Source organism: Daphnia carinata, chromosome 1 (assembly GCF_022539665.2).
Source record: "Daphnia carinata strain CSIRO-1 chromosome 1, CSIRO_AGI_Dcar_HiC_V3, whole genome shotgun sequence".
NCBI classification, from domain to species: Eukaryota; Metazoa; Arthropoda; class Branchiopoda; order Diplostraca; family Daphniidae; genus Daphnia; species Daphnia carinata.
The window spans coordinates 6,378,353-6,391,662 of NC_081331.1; the positions used below are offsets into that span (position 1 = coordinate 6,378,353).

The 13,310-nt window shown below is 39.8% G+C and overlaps 3 long non-coding RNA genes across 20 annotated transcripts; 2 read left to right on the forward strand and 1 right to left on the reverse strand.

Moving 5' to 3' along the window:
• Nucleotides 1-24: 24 nt before the first annotated feature.
• On the reverse strand, nucleotides 25-12,615 carry LOC130691238 (uncharacterized). Of its 11 annotated transcripts, XR_009001178.2 has the most exons (10): nucleotides 3,785-3,851; nucleotides 3,670-3,691; nucleotides 3,464-3,598; nucleotides 3,056-3,401; nucleotides 2,491-2,952; nucleotides 939-2,431; nucleotides 680-813; nucleotides 386-540; nucleotides 155-282; nucleotides 25-95 (listed from the first exon to the last, which is right to left on the reverse strand). It is a non-coding gene; the product is annotated as an uncharacterized LOC130691238 (long non-coding RNA). The 11 variants fall into 11 exon arrangements; XR_009001175.2 differs by having other exon boundaries at nucleotides 3,464-3,691; nucleotides 3,785-3,836; XR_009421492.1 differs by having other exon boundaries at nucleotides 3,056-3,216; nucleotides 3,307-3,401; nucleotides 3,464-3,789.
• LOC130691240 (uncharacterized) lies at nucleotides 5,067-6,494 on the forward strand. 2 transcript variants are annotated; one of them, XR_009001182.1, is made up of 5 exons: nucleotides 5,067-5,580; nucleotides 5,706-5,839; nucleotides 5,920-6,133; nucleotides 6,237-6,364; nucleotides 6,424-6,494. It is a non-coding gene; the product is annotated as an uncharacterized LOC130691240 (long non-coding RNA). The 2 variants fall into 2 exon arrangements; XR_009001181.1 differs by having other exon boundaries at nucleotides 5,979-6,133.
• On the forward strand, nucleotides 6,563-10,086 carry LOC130691237 (uncharacterized). Of its 7 annotated transcripts, none has more exons than XR_009421618.1 (5): nucleotides 6,563-6,611; nucleotides 6,682-6,847; nucleotides 8,006-8,211; nucleotides 8,309-8,373; nucleotides 8,450-8,899. It is a non-coding gene; the product is annotated as an uncharacterized LOC130691237 (long non-coding RNA). The 7 variants fall into 7 exon arrangements; XR_009001171.2 differs by having other exon boundaries at nucleotides 6,577-6,611; nucleotides 6,660-6,847; XR_009421617.1 differs by lacking the exons at nucleotides 6,563-6,611; nucleotides 6,682-6,847 and adding exons at nucleotides 9,792-9,857; nucleotides 9,945-10,086 and having other exon boundaries at nucleotides 6,905-8,211; nucleotides 8,450-8,530.
• Nucleotides 12,616-13,310: the final 695 nt, after the last annotated feature.

Here is a 13,310-nt window from a genome sequence, read left to right on the forward strand (position 1 = left end):
AAATGGAATCTCAAAACGACATGCCTTGCTTATAGAAGAATAAGGTTTTCACAGCTAAACGCAAAGTCCTCGAAGTACATAGCGTAAAGTGAAAGCTGTAACAAAAATAAATTATGAAAACAATTAATGAATAAATATTTGTATAATAACGTACCACGTAGTATCTAGATTCCAACCTTTTTGTTGTTTTAGCCATGGCAACATGGATATCGACGGATAAACGTCAAACATGCGAAAAGCAGTACGGTAGTCCAAAAACTCTTATCGGTTTTCTATGTAAATCTAACACAACCATGCCCAAAAAGAAAAGAAATATGTATATATGATGAATTAAACATGTGGTCTAAAGAAGAATAGCAAAAGTCAGTTAATCATATAGCTTTACCATGAATGAGAACCTGCAACTGGTTACTGATGTAGTTTTTTCTTCAAACAAAAGCTTTCTTGTTGTCCACATACTGTTGTGTATATTTGTTGTTCCATATCGCCGTTGATTCCAAAAACAGAACTATGAACAAATCGAGCTCGCTGAAGACGTTTCTGAGCGTATAGAACAAAGTTATGAGCATGCAAAAACTTCCATTGCATACCTAAGAGAGCTTAAAAGAACTTCAACTTCTATTTCTTCACCTGACTAACTCTTTCTTTTAAGATGACTATTACTAACTATGGAACTAACCTGGAAAAAGTAGTACTATGGGGTTCTTAGAGGCGACAGCAAGACTCCACGTTTGAAGAGTAGCAGCCTGGATGAACACAGAAGCGCCGGGGGATAGGTAGATTTTCTTCGGCCGCCAAGTGGCGCTAATTTTCCTTAGGAGTAGGTGAAAGAATATGAAAGAAGTTTTAAATTTATATAAATTTGTCAATTTTAAATAGTCTACTAGTACTACTGTACGTAATGGTGTTAGATACAAAAAGAAACAACAAAAACTTACAGGTATCGAATTGGGTCACATATCCCGATCATAAGCGTCTGCATCCACGAGCCGTCTTTCAGGCCGTGGGGAGGCTAACGAACAGCCTACGTTCAATGTTCCCCTCTTCTCCACCCTTCAGTTTGTGGGTCGATCCTTAACGTGTAGTGAACAGTACTACAGATCGATTTTTAGCCTGGCAAGGCTTTTTTTGCCATTTTTAGCCTGGCAAGGCTTTTTTTTGCCATTTTTAGCCTGGCAAGGCTTTTCTGGTGTACCATTTAGCCCCGTTATAGTAGGCATGGCTCTTCTTTTCTCTCTTCTTTTATTCTTTCTTCTTTTTTTCTCACTTCTTTTATTCTTGCTTCTTTTTTTTCTCACTTCTTTTATTCTTTCTTCTTTTTTTCTTTCTTCTTCTTTTCTTTCTTGAATGAGTAGAATCTTGCGTATCTTGAATGCTGAATTGGAGGGAAAGGGAGGGAGGGAAATTGGCGGTGGCGGGACTTGAACCCGGGGCCCTCAGAATGCGAAGCGAAGGTGGTAACCACTGTGCCAGGACCGCACATCCCAAACAAATTTTGCTTTGGGTGTCACCCTTTGAAATAGGTAGCTTATGAAGCAATGGAATAGTGTAGTATGGCGCTATGGCTTAGTATACGGCTACCATGCTGATTTCACGGGTTCGATTCTATGTTTTTATAATTATATTAATATTTTTTTTTACGTTTAGCAACGCACTAGTAACTTTTGCCCGTGCAAGACCTGGGGATAGCGCATTTTAACGCTTCTTTTTCTTAATTTTAGTCGGTCAATCGTTAATTTGAGCCTAATTTATTCGTTATTTTGCCGTCTAATTTTAATTCTTTTTTCATATTAAAACACTCCCTATTTTTGCCCGCAAACCCTCTCACTTTATTTATTTACTAGTAACGTTGAGCCCGTCCACGGCCGGGGGATAGTTGGCGCTAGCGTATTTTTACGCTATTTTTAAGAAAATTGACCCATGCCTATTTTTTGCCCGTCTACTCTTAATTCTATTCATCAATCAAGAGTTCCCCTTTCATCCCCGCCGACCCACTCATTGTTTCTGCCGGCCATCCCCTCACTTTCTCTGCCCAACCACACTTTACCCGTCGACCCCCTCTCTGCCCGTCAACCCACACTCTGCCCGTCAACTCCCATTCTGCCCCCAAAAATGCCTACTGGGGGAACATCTACCTTTTTTTGCATTTGCCCACCCTTTCGTCACAGTCTCGGCCCGTCAACACCCCCGCTATAGTTGTCCGTCCATCCATTTTTTGCTTCTGCCCGCTAAGAAGCCCGCTGTTATTGCCCGTAGACCCTCTCTCTGCCCGTCAGCCCCCGTTCTGCCCGTCGGCCCCCTCGCTGCCCGTCGACCCACTCATCTGCCCGTCGGCCCACGCGCTGCCTGTCGACCCACTCGCTTCCCGTGACGTGACTCGTGATGTGACAGACACAGGCTCCTCCTCTTCAAAGACATCATGTGTCGCCATCTAGGTAAAATCCAGTTCAGTCAGATTCAAACAAAAAACAAGCTTAACTTTGTCTTTACTTATTTTCTCAGAAATCTGGATTGCTATAAAAACCCATGATTTTGAATCGAAATTCAACGATGATGTCGGAAAACCAGTGCGTTTTTAGTTGCGTTTTTTCGGAACGAATATCGTTTGGCCTTTCGAAAATCGATTAAAGGATCCGATAAGCAAGAACCCATTTGGCGTAGTCAATGGGGGGGGGGGGTGCTTAGGTCTTGCGTGTCTTGCCCCAACCAAGAATCTTTTCAGATCCAATGTTACTATCAACCTATACTGAGAAAAGCAAAACACCATTAAGCATCTCAATTGTTGCTCATGTGACTTACATGACTCATAGATTCAACTTCTGGCAGAAGCTTGGGAAAGGCCATACAAATTGCAGATGAAAATCATTGTATAAGGCTCTTGAATGATAAAATAGCACCCGTAGAATGTTGCATTGTTGATAGCTGTGTTCCCAGTATGCTGAAAATCCTTTCCTATTGGATAAATTTTTTTTTGTAGATTAGACATGGTTGGCAAAAAGGAGGAGAAATGCTTCGTCATAAATTCAAAAATTTTTCAAGAAAATTTCTTTCATACCTAAAGAGTCCATGTATGATGTTCATCGCTGCAATGCCAGCGAAGTGAAACATCTTTAGGGCCATTTATGTACCCAGCTTCACCAACACTCTGAACGTTAAGGACAAGTTGTTCTTTAGCAAGAGAAGCAGAATTATTTGAGGCTTCTAGCTGTGACAGAACTATAAAGGATTGCTGTTATACAGGATTCATTCACACAAGATGGTACTTCTCATTAGACAATTTGCATACTCTATTACTTTACCTCATACCTTAACGGCAATGCACTCTCAGTGTTTTTTCAACTGTAGGCTCACTCTTCCATCCTGTAACACTTCCAGACTTGACTTGATCCCCCGCTAAAATTCTGTGAATGTAAAACAATAGCATTAAAAATACTTTTTCGATAGACAAAAAACCAAAAAGTACCTAATCCATGTTTGATGTTGAGCTCATGCCGTTTCTGGGTTTCCGTACCACACCCATTTTCGGCAGACTTTATGGCAATATTAATCAAAGCCACACGTCCCACTATGAAATGGATGTTGAAAAGCAAATAAAAACCTGTTGAGATGGATATCAGGAGAATCAGAATAGATCTCAATCAACTTCAGTTATTCCCTTCCCTATAGTACTTAGTGACATAGAAGAGAAGACCTAAAATGCAAAGGTAAAAATATTGGGCATAATTGCAGTTTACCAAGCATAGTAGCAAAATAAAATAATTATCAAAGAAAAACATATGCACACTTGGGTTGCCGAATGGGTAAGTTTGATGCAAACTATGGCAATCCGTTTTACACAAACCCCCCCCCCCCCCCCCCCCCCCCCCCCCCTTGACTACGCCAAATGGGTTCTTGCTTATCGGATCCTTTAATCGATTTTCGAAAGGCCAAACGATATTCGTTCCGAAAAAACGCAACTAAAAACGCACTGGTTTTCCGACATCATCGTTGAATTTCGATTCAAAATCATGGGTTTTTATAGCAATCCAGATTTCTGAGAAAATAAGTAAAGACAAAGTTAAGCTTGTTTTTTGTTTGAATCTGACTGAACTGGATTTTACCTAGATGGCGACACATGATGTCTTTGAAGAGGAGGAGCCTGTGTCTGTCACATCACGAGTCACGTCACGGGAAGCGAGTGGGTCGACAGGCAGCGCGTGGGCCGACGGGCAGATGAGTGGGTCGACGGGCAGCGAGGGGGCCGACGGGCAGAACGGGGGCTGACGGGCAGAGAGAGGGTCTACGGGCAATAACAGCGGGCTTCTTAGCGGGCAGAAGCAAAAAATGGATGGACGGACAACTATAGCGGGGGTGTTGACGGGCCGAGACTGTGACGAAAGGGTGGGCAAATGCAAAAAAAGGTAGATGTTCCCCAGTAGGCATTTTTGGGGGCAGAATGGGAGTTGACGGGCAGAGTGTGGGTTGACGGGCAGAGAGGGGGTCGACGGGTAAAGTGTGGTTGGGCAGAGAAAGTGAGGGGATGGCCGGCAGAAACAATGAGTGGGTCGGCGGGGATGAAAGGGGAACTCTTGATTGATGAATAGAATTAAGAGTAGACGGGCAAAAAATAGGCATGGGTCAATTTTCTTAAAAATAGCGTAAAAATACGCTAGCGCCAACTATCCCCCGGCCGTGGACGGGCTCAACGTTACTAGTAAATAAATAAAGTGAGAGGGTTTGCGGGCAAAAATAGGGAGTGTTTTAATATGAAAAAAGAATTAAAATTAGACGGCAAAATAACGAATAAATTAGGCTCAAATTAACGATTGACCGACTAAAATTAAGAAAAAGAAGCGTTAAAATGCGCTATCCCCAGGTCTTGCACGGGCAAAAGTTACTAGTGCGTTGCTAAACGTAAAAAAAAATATTAATATAATTATAAAAACATAGAATCGAACCCGTGAAATCAGCATGGTAGCCGTATACTAAGCCATAGCGCCATACTACACTATTCCATTGCTTCATAAGCTACCTATTTCAATGGGTGACACCCAAAGCAAAATTTGTTTGGGATGTGCGGTCCTGGCACAGTGGTTACCACCTTCGCTTCGCATTCTGAGGGCCCCGGGTTCAAGTCCCGCCACCGCCAATTTCCCTCCCTCCCTTTCCCTCCAATTCATCATTCAAGATACGCAAGATTCTACTCATTCAAGAAAGAAAAGAAGAAGAAAGAAAAAAAGAAGAAAGAATAAAAGAAGAAAGAATAAAAGAAGTGAGAAAAAAAGAAGAAAGAATAAAAGAAGAGAGAAAAGAAGAGCCATGCCTACTATAACGGGGCTAAATGGTACACCAAAAAAGCCTTGCCAGGCTAAAAATGGCAAAAAAAAGCCTTGCCAGGCTAAAAATGGCAAAAAAAGCCTTGCCAGGCTAAAAATCGATCTGTAGTACTGTTCACTACACGTTAAGGATCGACCCACAAACTGAAGGGTGGAGAAGAGGGGAACATTGAACGTAGGCTGTTCGTTAGCCTCCCCACGGCCTGAAAGACGGCTCGTGGATGCAGACGCTTATGATCGGGATATGTGACCCAATTCGATACCTGTAAGTTTTTGTTGTTTCTTTTTGTATCTAACACCATTACGTACAGTAGTACTAGTAGACTATTTAAAATTGACAAATTTATATAAATTTAAAACTTCTTTCATATTCTTTCACCTACTCCTAAGGAAAATTAGCGCCACTTGGCGGCCGAAGAAAATCTACCTATCCCCCGGCGCTTCTGTGTTCATCCAGGCTGCTACTCTTCAAACGTGGAGTCTTGCTGTCGCCTCTAAGAACCCCATAGTACTACTTTTTCCAGGTTAGTTCCATAGTTAGTAATAGTCATCTTAAAAGAAAGAGTTAGTCAGGTGAAGAAATAGAAGTTGAAGTTCTTTTAAGCTCTCTTAGGTATGCAATGGAAGTTTTTGCATGCTCATAACTTTGTTCTATACGCTCAGAAACGTCTTCAGCGAGCTCGATTTGTTCATAGTTCTGTTTTTGGAATCAACGGCGATATGGAACAACAAATATACACAACAGTATGTGGACAACAAGAAAGCTTTTGTTTGAAGAAAAAACTACATCAGTAACCAGTTGCAGGTTCTCATTCATGGTAAAGCTATATGATTAACTGACTTTTGCTATTCTTCTTTAGACCACATGTTTAATTCATCATATATACATATTTCTTTTCTTTTTGGGCATGGTTGTGTTAGATTTACATAGAAAACCGATAAGAGTTTTTGGACTACCGTACTGCTTTTCGCATGTTTGACGTTTATCCGTCGATATCCATGTTGCCATGGCTAAAACAACAAAAAGGTTGGAATCTAGATACTACGTGGTACGTTATTATACAAATATTTATTCATTAATTGTTTTCATAATTTATTTTTGTTACAGCTTTCACTTTACGCTATGTACTTCGAGGACTTTGCGTTTAGCTGTGAAAACCTTATTCTTCTATAAGCAAGGCATGTCGTTTTGAGATTCCATTTTAATCATTACTAAAACATTTTCAAAATTGTATCACGTTTTCAGTGCGTCTTGTATTGCCAACACTGCTGATGTCTGAAATAACCATGGCCTAGGTAAGGTTTGAGTCGTATAATTCTTTTATGTGCTATATTAATCTGAAGTCTTTCTTATCTGTGAAACGAGAGCAAAGAAAAGGAAGCATTCGTCTTTAAAACAACCGACTACGCAGCAACATGCAACCATGTATCTACCATTATCATAAGGGTTTGTTATTAGAAACACAGAGTTAAACATCCGGAATTGGCACAGCAGCAAAGCTTCAACTTCAAAATAGTTGGAAGCCATACAAGTAATAGTATTTATTTAAAATTTTACGCTTCTCAATCTGAAGTTGAGTGCTGAAGCTCTTCCCGTATTCATATATAATTGAAATGTTCAAGTGATGTGAACGAGGTAGGACATCCATTTAGATCCAAATCATTCTAACATCTAGATATCTTGCGTAGTTTGTCATAAGTAATCCCTCAATCGTCCTCCATTTTACTATACCATTCTATTCCACAAATTCAAAGTTAATTCCAATTACAAAGGGAACGGCCTCCTTGCGGATATTTATTTATTACGTATAAATTTATCTTTGTTTAATGTATTTCTTTGAAAGTGAAAATGCAGGCAGAACGAAACGGAATCACTAAGAGCCGTTTTGGTCAGTGTGGGAACGGGGTGAAGTTAAATCCGGCTAAGGTCTAAAGGCGAAGCCTTAAGCACGGGATTTATTTAATAAATTTACAATTCGGGTGATTTTTTTTTCTTATTTCACATCATGTAAACTATATATACACACCTTTTGATTTTATGCTTAATAGGCTTTCTCGAATATACGCGGCGGATGTTTTAAAATTGCATTATGTCTGTATATTGGAGTAGGCCTATCGTAGTTTAAATCCCAGAAGTGTGTGATTCATTCCTCATCAGGGCAAAACATATAGTTAACAAGATGTCGAATTCAGTTGTCGATCGAGGAAGTTTTCAATGCTTTCTGTTGATTTCGTCGAAGGTTTTCGGCCGGATTGCACTCAACTCGTCCCCATACTGACCGAAATGGCTCTGGATGATTTCGTTTGCTTTCCAACAGACAAACATTCCATCTATTTCAAAGCGTGCTTTATACTTGAGAAAACCGAATACGCCTTGATAGGTCTCTGCACGTGAGGCCGTTTCCCCTGTAGTTGGAATGAAATGGTATGGTAGAATGGATGAAAATTAGATGAACTTGAATTAACAGATATTTTTCTGGATTTTTTTATCGCACACATCACGTACAGTCTACATTTTTCAATAGCAGTGGTACATATTAATCTGTCCTGATGGTGAATTAATAGAAAATTCTGATGTTCAATAATTCTTGAAATGCACAAAACTTATCTTCAAAGGATTAAGATTTTAGTTAGTGGTAATCTTAATAGCCATGTTTTTCTTGAATCGTTATAATATTTTTCCCTTCCAGATTACATTAAATCAAGGGATTGCTCTCCTACTATGATTACAACAAGGAGTCACATCAATTCCAAACAAGTTAACAATGAAGGTTTTATGGAAAAGCACTAGCACGTAACCTGGATGAGCCCGGCGGATCTCCTTAGCCAAGGTTTAAAATGTTTTCTCTGTCTGGCTGTTACGCAAAACAAGGGTGCGTGACACATACTAAATCGGGTGAGTAATTAGTAAATAAGACCTATCGAAGTTTAATTATTCTCGGAACATTAAGAATCATCCTTATTTTCTTCTAATAGAAACTTTCTCTTTCTAGGTTACTAATATTGATGGATTTACATTGCGCCGGAAAAATTGCAGCTAGCATCAACAGCCGTTAAAGTATGTAAATAATATGTGAACTTGCGTCACCAGGAAGTGGGTTTTGAGGACTGTTTGATTTGCCCAAAATTTTTAGTTTCCCAAGGATCTACGTAGGCGTCTCCAATTGGATACGAAACATCCTACTGACTGTCACCGTTTTACAATCTGCTGAAAGGTAATAAACGTTATTCTTGTTAGACTACTCGGTATTCTCCTGCGTGTTATTCCGCGCTATCCGATTCAGTTTTCTCTGGGCTATTTTGAGCGTGTTTTATACTTTTTACGTTCAATCGTCTGACTCTGGGGACGAGCGCAAAAAACTAAAATGTCGTTCTTTTTGGTCAATATCTTCATTAAATTGGTATTAGCGCAAAGGGCACACAGGCGTTCGCAATACCGAACCGATTGTTTTATATGTAAATGTCGTGTTTTTGTATCATGTTGTGTGACCGACAGTTGATCTTCTAGTAATTCGTTGTTTTGACTTAACCTTGTCATTTTGTATTTTCATTTTCTAACCGAGAAGACACAAGAAAAACCTGGTGATTATGTGTTGATATTTATACGACTAAAAGCTGGCAAGAGATGGGAAGTACTATTTTAAACAAAAACGCGTAAGATTATTTATTCTTAAACTACAGTTTGATGCTGGTCAGACACGCTTGTAAAAAGCCCTGTGAAATTTCCAATCTAAATCATGTATTTTAATGGTAATACCGAGGTTTTTTAATAAACAATTTGTTCACTAATTCTTCTTCGATTCACTTTTATTTTGGTTGTTGAGAAAAAAACTAGATGTCGCTGTTGCGCTTCCAAAATGGTGGAATGTTTACGTGTGACAGTGGTGTAAGCAGTTAATCCTGCTTGAAAGTCTTTGTTAAAAATGTTAGACTCCAGTGAAAAGTTGTATAAAATTAAGTACTATTAAGTGTTTTATTCCCTGTGTCGTTTTGGACGTGAAGCAAACCAAATATTTCATTTTTCATGTAACGGGCAATCTTGCAAGCTATGCAAGCTGCCAATTCCAAACTGTCACAAATTGCTCTGTCAAAGAACTATGACCTTAGCATTCCATCATGCTACTCTGTTGCTCTATTTAGAGGTATGTAACTTGTGTGTGTGGCCGTTAATATTGGCATGATTCTGACTTTAACATCTAGCTTTGTAAAACTTACAACGGAAGACATACTAACCAGTGGGAAGGTCACCAATGATAGAACCAACACACCACTGTCTCATTTGACTACCCTTTGCCTAGTCATCAGAAACAGCTTTAATCTGACTAGTGCATCGTGTCCCTCTTTGTTTGGATTCCAATGATTAACCACTACCAACCAACTTACATAGAAATGGACATCACAGCCAGTCCTGTTTGGTATTTTAAGTTTGAGGCTTATCTACTGTTGCCATTCTTTAAATATAATATCCCATCGTAGGTCTGCCGAGCCTTCTCCTTCAGCAAAATTACCAGCCCAACAACTTTTGCGTCTTTGGACAACAGGGTAAAGTAAATTTCCTTCCCTGTTATAATTATGCCAATAATATTATATTCCACATGTAGTAACGTTTTCTTCATATTTATCATTTAGAACTATGCCATCATCTTCTGTTCCACGCAAAATTGAATCAAAATTCTAAGTTTTGCCCGTTCTTCACTTCATAATCCTTCGTCGCCTGGCTTTTCGCCCCGTCCGTCGCCTCGCCTGTAGCCGTCTTCGCCTCGCCCGTCGCCTCGCCCGTCTCAACATCTTCGCCTCGCCCGTCGCCTTGCCCGTCGCCTCGCCCGTCGCCCCGTCTTCGCCTCTCCCGTCGCCTCGCCCGTCGTCGTCGCCCTGTCATCGCCTCGTGGTCACGCCGTCTACGCCTCCCCTATCGCCCCTTCATCACCTCGTGGTCGCCTCGTCTTCGTGGTATGGTTGTGTTTTGTTTTATGTTGTATTATGTTTTGCAAACTAACACGTTGGCTGCCACCCACCCACTTTGATCCCCTTTTTTTTTGTAGCTTGACAGGGACGGGCCGCGCTGTTCTGCTCCATGGTCTATCTGCCATGGGGTGGAGCAGCGCCACTGCCCAAGATTGGCCGAATGGCCCCTAGGCAACGCACCACAGGGAATTCCCTTTTTCGATGCGGCTGATGAGACCTGGGGTGTGCGTTCCCAAAAAGGTCTCATCGCCGTGTCAGCCCGGCCTACCCGGCCCCCTTGGTCGCTATCCCTAGGATAGCGACACTAGCGACAGTAGAAAATGGTGGCGTGGCAGCCAACGTGTTAGTTTAAGTGTATCTGTGTATGTATTGTATGTTGTGTACTGTATTTTAAAATGTATGTAATAGTGGTGGATATGTGGGTGGAAGGAGGGACAATAAAAACGATTTTACACTATTTAATTTTGTATTTATTATTTAGCTGTACATTAACTGATATGGGGATCGAACCCTAGTATTCTAGCATGACAACCACATGCTTTACCATTATTCCAACCATGAACTTACAAATAACTAATATGCATTCAACAATAAGCTAGTGTGTACTGAATATCTATATAGGTATCACAATCCGAAACAATATTAACAAGGGTAGTATGACATACCGGTAGCACGCTGGCCTATGGTGCAAGAATTCTGTGGTTCAAATCCCAGACGACTTAAAATGGATTATCGAAGTATGAATATTAAATGAAGAAAGAAATTAGAAGAATGCCAAGCAGAAAACACAAGACCAAGCAATATAAAAAAAAAAGAAAGGGCAGAGTAAGAAGGCAGTTAAAAACATAAGTTTTGCTATTTTTTGTTTAAAAAAAATAAATTGTATTGACATTACTCTGCACATATAAATGATTTTGCAACTTTAAAAAGGCACAATAGACCTTTCAAAAGTTGCCGTCAACCCAGGCAGGGGGAGACACTGCCTTGTTGACCCACCGGGGAGATTACCCGGTGATTGGCTAAGAGAAGCCGGAAGAAGAGCTGAAGATTTGGAACATTTTTACAGGAGCGATTAACCTTTAGTTCGGATTTGTGGGCAGCCACGTCACCCTCCGTGAACACATCATCGGACGAAGCGGCACCCCACGTCCCCTTTCCGGCCAGAGCCCTCCAAACCTCGGTATATGTTGTTTTTATATATACCGTACAGTAGGGGCATGACCCCCTACGGGCTTATTATGAGTCAAGGGGAAACGGGGCTTCAGAAAAGAAGGGAGCCCAGATATGCACTTCAATTTTTTAAATATCAAATACCGTCTGGGGAATCCGAATTAAGTATAGCAATGTCATGTCATCCATCCAATCAATACAATTTATTCAGTGTCTTGCCCCAACCAAGAATCTTTTCAGATCCAATGTTACTATTAACCTATATTGAGAAAAGAAAAACAACACAGTTAAACACATCAATTGTTGATCATGGAACTTACATGACTCATAGATTCAACTTCTGGTGGAAGCTTGGGAAAGGACATACAAATTGCAGATTAACTTCATTGCATAAGGATCTTGAATGATAAACTAGCACCTGTAGAATGTTGCATTGTTGATAGTTGTTTTCCCAGTACATGAAAATCCTTTCCTATTGGATAAATTTTTTTTTTGGTAGATAAGACCTGGTTGGCAAAAAGGAGGAGAAATTCTTCGTCATAAATTCAAAATTATTTGAAGAAAAATCCTTTCATACCTAAAGAGTCCATGTATGATGTTCATCTCTGCAATAGCAGCAAAATTAAAACATCTTTAGGGCCATTTAAATACCCAGTTTCCCCAACACTCTGAACATAAAGGACAAGTTGTTCTTTAGCAAGAGAAGCAGAATTATTTGAGGCTTCTAGCTGTGACAGAACTATAAAGGATTGCTGTTGTACTGGATTCATTAACACAAGATGGTACTTCTCATTAGGCAATTTGCATTACTCTATTAATTTACCTCACACCTTATGGTAATGCACTCTCAGTGTTTTTTCATCTGTAGGCTCACTCTTCCATCCTGTAACACTTCCAGACTTGATTTGATCCCCCGTTAAAATCTGTGAATGCAAAATAATAGCATTAAAAATACTTTTTCGATAGACAGAAAACCGAAAAGTACCTAATCCATGTTTCATGTTGAACTTGTGCCATTTCTGGGTTTCTGTACCACACCCATTTTCGGCCCAAATACGTTCCCACAATTGTTCAGTTCCTTCACTGCATGAGCTTATTACTAACGATTCTTTTAGTGCAGCACTAACAGAATTTAAATTTAACACACTGTCATGTGGTGGACTGAATAACTAAGCAATAAATAACTGTTTTTTAAAATTCTATACTTATTTTGAATTCTTATTTGAAAACTTTAGGTACCTGGCTGTGTTCGCCTAATGCCAACTCATCCTCACGTTCAGTTTGAGATGAGTTTTGAAAAACCTCCTTCACTGTTTGGAAACTGTTCCGTTCCAATTTGTTCTTTTCCCCTAGCTGAGCTTGAAGACTCAAAATTTGAGCTACAAAACACGAATGAATAAAAGCAAATAAATAGAATCATTACGTGTTAGGCCTACGATCCTTAGCTTTGTTATCTAATATTTTGTGTTGTTCCAATAACTGGGCCTGCAGCTTCATAATTTGATCTAATAAACAATAATTAATAATTGAAAACCAATATAATAATGTTTATACTTACCATTTTTTTGTTTTATTATCTTATCCATTTTTCAATTGTTCCTCCAGCCACGCGTTGTTCTCCAGCCACGCTACTCAATTAACTGCTAATGGGATACAATTAACTCAAATTGCTTACATGCTGTAATAACGAAACCGACTGATAGATGGCTACGGGTAGAAAAAAGAGAAAAAAGTGCGATTTTTTTTTTTTTTCCGCCATTTTTTTTTTTTTTCATGTAAAACGGATTGCCATATTGCCATATTGCCATACCATTATAGCAAATATGCTGCAAGCTTACATATGGTAAACCTTGGATTTAT